The following is a 7,240-nucleotide window of genomic DNA, read 5'->3' on the forward strand; positions in this document are numbered from 1 at the left end:
TCCTAGTGGCTTTACAGAAACCTGACTGCCCCAGCACTGAGTGGGACATGCAAATACAGCGGGGATTTGACAGTCATGACTGATGAGGTCCTGGCAGTAATTACATTTGAAGTGATTTTGAGCACCCACTGTATCTCTTCAGAAGGCAGTACTGGGCAAAGTTAACTTTCTACCCTCCTTGCATTTTCTTAGTGGTAAGTCTCTAGTAATAAGTAGAATACACAAGCAGTAGGCTTAGCTACCTCTGCACCTAGAGGTACAGAAATTAGAGACAAGGATCCTGACAAGGCTGTGGTTTTGGGGGGGCTGAATTCTAGCCTCAGTGCTGTGCAACCTCTGTATCTATCCAATATAGCAGTTCTTCCCATCAGCTTCTTGCAAAAGCCTCTTGAAAAGCTTCTTCCTCTCCTGCCTTTCTATATGGCTCCGCATTCTTCAGACCCTTTGTTATTCTAAATACAAGTGCAAGGCATTTTAACCACAGTTATTGCTTACTTCTGATGCAGAAACTTTGCTGCATTTCACCTGGTCTTGCGTAATAGCTAATTGGATCTTCCTACTAGAAAGCGTGCATATGTCCCCCCCAGAGTGTGTTGTAAAGCACCTAATCTAAGCACTTCCTCCTGTAAGTGCTCGGAAGTGCTGTTAGCATGGGGATTGTATATAATACACTCCTGCCACATAGGCCTTTGAGTCACTGACTTTAACCATTCTTCTCAGTGATGCCACAATATTTTCTATTCACAGCACTTTACTTCTCAATAATTGGATTGTTCAGAGCTCTCTGCACTAATTCTGTAACGTGAATCACCACCTCCCTAACAGCAGCACTGGGACAGAGGGTGAAGAGAACCACAGCGGCCTGTGGGAGGGGGTGACAAGATGATCTTCTTGCAATAGCCTTGTAACTCAAGAACTGCAAGCTGATTCCTGGCTTTAAGGCAGATGCTCTGACGCTTTTGACTTCAAGAAGTCACCTGATTTCTCAATTCTCCATTTGTGGTATTAGTGCGTTAATCATCCCTCTTTCCCTATGACGCCATGAATTTTCGCCTGAGTTTGAAATTGCGTTGCAGGGAGGAGAGGGAAGAAGTTTTTCTTTTTCCCAGAGTACTTGTCCATTATCCCTGGGCACAGTGCTGATGGAGCAAAATGTTTCCCAGGACTGCTATGGTACTGGCAGAAGTGCCACAAGGGGAACAGAGTGTGTTACTGCCCTCCCTATTGAAAACCAGCACAAACGTTCATCTCATCCATTTGGAGAAGGATGTTCTAAGGCTGAATTTTAACTGGGAATTGACCGCCTCCTGCTTTCATGTCCTTTGAAAATCCCACCCTAATTAAAGACTTGCCAGGTTTTTTTGCAAGTCCTAATGGAAGGGAGCGATTCAGTGACACCTTCCCTAGAGCTGGAGAAATGCACATTTAACTTGCTTTAGTGTGTCTTTCTGCTAATAAAAAGCAGATTCCATTTTGGAAAAGGCTTTCTCTTTATTCAAGACCTCCAGCTGGTCATGGGGTTTTATCAGAAAGTACTTGGAATTTTCCGATTTCAACATTTTCTAATTCCAATATGTTAAACAGTCAAAAAGAGGAACTTTTGCAAGGAAAAGTTGGATTTTTTTCCCCCCTCCCCATAAATGAGCTGTTTAGGCTCTATCAGGATTTCAAACATGTTAAAACTTCTCACATCAAAATGAGAAAAACCCCCTTGTCTACTCTGAAATTTTAGTTAAATTATGCCCTTTCCTTTGAAAAGATCTAACTCAAAACATTTTGGTTACCCAAGTTCAGAATATATTTTGCAAACATTTTTAGAAAATTCAGAACCATTTCCCCCTCAGATCAGGTTTCCCAGCCTTCTAGCATGGGCTCTTAAACCATCGCAGCAGCCATTAGAGCATGTGGTCTCGCTGCTAGCCCTCCTCAGAGGAGACTTGTCAAATGCACAGACAGTCATCTCAAACATAGAAGGGCGGTTTACATCGCAAATCACTGGTTTTCCTTCCAGAACGGAAGCAGGCGTAAATAGTTTCCTCCAGCAATAACCTCCTTCCAGAACACCCCATCACTGCCTCTACCCACTGGAAGAGAGATTTGACTCCTGCCTGGCAGGCTGCTGGAGTAGAGCCATTGATTCCTATTACTCTTTAAGAATATGTGGGTACAGGGCAAGCTTTAATCTTTTGAGCATTTGGCAGATTAAGAATTTTGCAAGCTGGAGCTACTCCAAATGCAGCCCACTTGAACAGTTCTCAGCTTGGTGGAAAGGATGGGCAGACAAGGATTTTTTAAAATAATTTCTGACTGTATGTGCTTTCGATTTTGGATACCCAGCCAGAAATATTACGCAGATCTTGATTTTCAGTGTTTAAAGATGAAGAATTTATTTCCTAAAAACAAAGACCCATTCCAAAGTCTTATCTTGGGATCATTTGAAAACAAATTGTGGAAACAATCAGATCTGGCACTGCAGGTTCTGATGAAATCTGTAACAGCTGCAGCTAAGAGTGTGAATTAATAGTGTAGGTATTGCATATCACTTCAGTCCTGCGTTCTCACATGGAGATGGCCGCTGTCAGAGACAGGTCTCCTGACTAGAAAGGCATTAGTTCTTATTAAGTATTGCCTTACTATAGACCTACCAGCCTGTTCTGTATAAAAGCCCATTTTTTTCTTAATTCTTTTATATGTATCCTAATGCCAGATCTCTCACTAGATCTGAACCTCTGACTAATCTAATACATTCCCAGCCTTATGTGGTGATCTATCTTCTTTTAGAATTTCTTAGGTGCTTGAGTTCATCCACCAACATCTGCAAATAATCCTTGATCAGCAGTAGAGCTAATTGTATTCTTTTTGAGGAATTGAAAAGGTTGAATCTCTTCACTTCCCATCCCCAGTAGTTATGTACAGAGGCAGCTGAAATTCGAACAAAATATTGACTTTTAAGTACTGGTTAAAATGTGGCAAATGTTTAAGGATTTTTTAAAGTTATTTGGTTTTCTCTGTTTAATGTTCACTGTACTTTTTGGTGCTTGGCATTTGAAGCATATAACTTAATTTGATTGCAGAAATAGATTGTGTTGATTCCTTAGTTGAATAAATCTTTTTTTTTCTTTCCCCTCCAGTCAGGCTTCCTGTGTTTATGCAGCACCTAGCACACATTTCAGCTCTGAGTCCTTCAGCCATACTTTATTAAAAGTAAATAATTATAATTCAGATTGAGGAGATCAAATATTTGCCTTCCACTTATGTCATCTAACATTCATTTAACATCTGCTCTTTTCATTGCCACTCCTATCACTATAAGCTTGTTTGCAAAAATTTTTGCCAAAAGTAGCGGATTGCAGAGGAAAGGAGAGCCCCTTCCCTTCCCTTCCCTTCCCTTCCCTTCCCTTCCCTTCCCTTCCCTTCCCTTCCCTTCCCTTCCCTTCCCTTCCCTTCCCTTCCCTTCCCTTCCCTTCCCTTCCCTTCCCTTCCCTTCCCTTCCCTTCCCTTCCCTTCCCTTCCCTTCCCTTCCCTTCCCTTCCCTTCCCTTCCCTTCCCTTCCCTTCCCTTCCCTTCCCTTCCCTTCCCTTCCCTTCCCTTCCCTTCCCTTCCCTTCCCTTCCCTTCCCTTCCCTTCCCTTCCCTTCCCTTCCCTTCCCTTCCCTTCCCTCTTTTTCTTAGATTTTGTGGGTGTTTGCCCCAAACCATAGATGAGTAATATTTGCCATGAAATCCCTTTATTAAAAATAGCTTCTTTGTAGAAGATTTGATGAAGATGTGTCAATCAGCACAACATTCATGTGACTCCTTCTTGCTCTAAGTGCCACTTCCCTGTATTTGAAACTTCAAGAAAACATTAGATGAATTACTGTCCTGTCCCTCATGGCAAATGAGTAGAAATACAGGCTACAATCAGCAGAGGGGAGGCGAGGAGGCTCTGTGTATTCCTCCTATACAAATCAGCCAGTGCTCCTCAAATTTTAAATCCTAATGATCTTTAATCATTTAATCCCTGACCCAAATCAGCTCCACTGTTCAGCTTAAATCCCACCTCTGTCATCTTTGCAAGCAAAATGTGAGTAGAAGGCGGACATGTCTCCAGTTCTGGACCTATCCTTTTACATCTCCTCCCACAGAGTGGGCATTCAGCCATAGAGGAATTGGGCTGGATCATCAGCTTCTGTAAATCAGCGTCTGTTATTGTGGCCATAGTGCTGGAAAGGACTTGGAGAGTCATGTGGTTCCTGCTCTGCACCATGGCCATTCCATGGCAAGTGTTCGTCTGAACTTCTTGATCTAACCTTCTTGAATGTCTTCCAGATATGCAAAACGGTTCATTACCTTTTATATATGCAACATATATTTCCTCTCCAATTTGTCTTTCTATTCGAACGCTGTTGCATCGTGTCCCCTCTTTGTTCAATTTAGTCTACTTATAGAGGCAGAAATTCACTATGCAGCACATCTTTTTCACTGCTACTTGTTGTGATACAAAAGCTCACGTTCTTGGAAGAATTATTGCTCCTAGGTATGATTTTCTTCCCAATGGGAGTTTCGTCATGATTTCAAATGGATTTGTCCCTCAGCTTGCATAGCAGAGGTAGCTTATGTATTTGGATCTCAAGCAGACATGTGAGAAAGAGCCACACGCAATATTTCAAACTCACCTAAGAAGGCCAGGGAACCAATTTAAAAAAAAAAAAAAAAAAAAAAAGTGGAGTGCAAATTTTACAGAGAGTGAGCTTGCAGAGAGTAATCAGCCTGCCACTGGAACCCCGATAGAACCCATTTCGTGGTGCCATTCACATTTCAGAGGCTGGGGAAATTCACAGGCATGTCGTCCTGGGATGAAGATGCAGCCGCTCCTCGCTTACACCCCTCCTTCCCCTGAGGCACCTGAGGACAGCCGCTCCCCTTTGAACGTGCAGCAGGGAAGCAGACTAAAAAGGAGCCGGGCATCTTTTTCCCCCAGCCTTTTGGCTGAGCTAATGGAAGATGCAATGTGACAAGAAGTGTCATATGTGATCAGATAACCCTGTACGATGTCGATGTTGCCCCCGCCTGACTCACCGTCAAATCCCTCATTGGGATCGCGAGAGTCAAGCACTCCCTTGTGCTCCTGCTCTAGCAACCCAGCATCAGTGCTCCCAGTGCCCCGTGCCCAGCTTGCTCCACAGCTGCGCCCTGCGTGCCTCTCCTGGAGACAGAGGGGAGGAAGAGAAACTGGCCTTCATCCTGCCAGTGTTTGGCGACAGGGTTTTCAAACATGTCTAAAGAAATAGAGTGTTTGTTCTTACTTGCTTTTACTTGCTGAAGCTCCTCAACGTTCTATACAGGCCATCTGGGTCTGGCTGCTACTCTTTGAACCCTTCACCAGCTTAGTGATTTCAATGGTTTTATCTTGGTTTCCTGAAGAAAGCTGCTCATCTGGTTACACTGCGGGGCGGGGGGAAGAACTTGCTGTCTATGCATTTGGGGTGTATATTTTCCTCTGCCTGGCCTTTGGAATTGTTTGCTGGTGTCAAACAAGCTTCCTAAGAGCAGAGGGATCTTACACTACATGTTAAGTTCTCCCATGTTTTGTGAAATTTGACAGCAGGAGAAGACAGCCATCTTGTTGCCTCTCTTCAAAGACCTCAGAGAATCTGCATGGGCGATTCAACCCACAGGAAAGCAGGTGTTTTGCTTCCACCGTGTGTGGTACAGCTTGTTTTCCAGGTGAATGCGTGGCTATTTTGCTTTGTCCTGAGCTAAGATGTTAGAAAAGAGGTTTAAGATTTTATCTGTCCTGCTTGTTTTTACTAGGCAGAAGGCAGTAAACTGAACTTCTCCCAAAGGCCTTCATTAAAATTCAGGCAAGCTCATTAGCATGCTGAAGTCTAACTCCAGCACATGTGCGCATCACAGCCTAAGGCTGGTCTCCCAGGTCTCCAGCCTGTTGCTAGAGTATCCCTTGCTCAGTTGGTGGCTTTGGGCTGATTCTTCAGTGGGGGAGCAGAATGTGTTAATCTGACAGCTGGCAGAAACCTTGAAAAGACATGTATTTTCCCGTACTCCACATGACTTGTTGCTAGCATCACTGACAAATCCCTAGCCAGGGGAAAAGGTTAATCAAAGGTTCAGTGCTCAAGAGAGATTAAGTTTTGTTAATTATTTGAGTGATTTCAGTTTCAAAATTGCAGAAAAGTCTGCCTGGTCAGAGGATAGAGCTGTTGTAAGTGGGAGCGGGTCACAGGACTTTTTACTACACTGGCTACCTCTTACAAGAGGCCAGCCCAGACTAGCTGGTTATGTTTGGACTAGTAGCGGGTGTACATTCTGCCATGGCTTTTGCTGCGTGAACACTACCTCTGGTTTCAAACACAGAAGGGGCTCTGGGACCATGTTGCAAAACTCATGGCAAGGAATGTGTGAAACACTGCTCGTGTCTCGTGGTTTCCAGTGGAGTGGAGCCACTTTGCATGAGGCCAGCCGACAGCCAGGGCTTTTGCTGCGTTTCTCTAGCTCTGCCTTAGCCCTGGGATCACCGGCCACGCTCAGCAGCTGCTCTCCTAAGTTTTACCTGTTCACTTCTACACCGTCAGCAACACTTTCAGCCTGCTGTGAGGCGTTGGTATACAGAAGGCTTTAGTATACAAAATACAGCCATTTGGCCCTAAAAAATTTATAAACAAAATCCACAAAAGGAGCAACAGGAGAGGTGGAGAAAGGAAACTTTGTTACTGTTCCTGCTTATATTGCAGTGGCAGCCGGGCCCCTTGGGAACCGGCTCCAGCCTCCGCCCGCGCACACACTGAGCAGTGCACAACGCAAGCGGCGCTTGGCTGGCTCGCGGAATCGGTCAGCCCCAGCACCCTTGGCCTGCAGCCCAATAACCCTCCAGATTTACTGGCTGAGGTTGCAAGTGGAAGCAGTGGACAGAGTATCTGTGAATATTGTTTGCACTGACAGCTCCTCCAGCAGAATTTATCTGGGCTCAGTTGTCAGGTATAGTGAAAAAAAGCCCGCAACTGTGAAAGTGTAAAGTACAAGCTGTGGCTGGCAGGACCCATTTCCTGCAGTGCGCACATCTAGTGCCTAACACAGTGAATACTTCATCTTATCTGAGGCTTTTAAGTGCAGCCATCACATACAATGTCCATAATGAATCCAATTCAAAAATCCAGTAATCTGGACCCACTCTAGTTATGAATTCCATATTCTTTCCATATTCCTTTAATCCACAAAGTCATTAACAGAGCTCCAGAAAG

Source organism: Pelecanus crispus, chromosome 19 (assembly GCF_030463565.1).
Source record: "Pelecanus crispus isolate bPelCri1 chromosome 19, bPelCri1.pri, whole genome shotgun sequence".
NCBI lineage: Eukaryota > Metazoa > Chordata > Aves > Pelecaniformes > Pelecanidae > Pelecanus > Pelecanus crispus.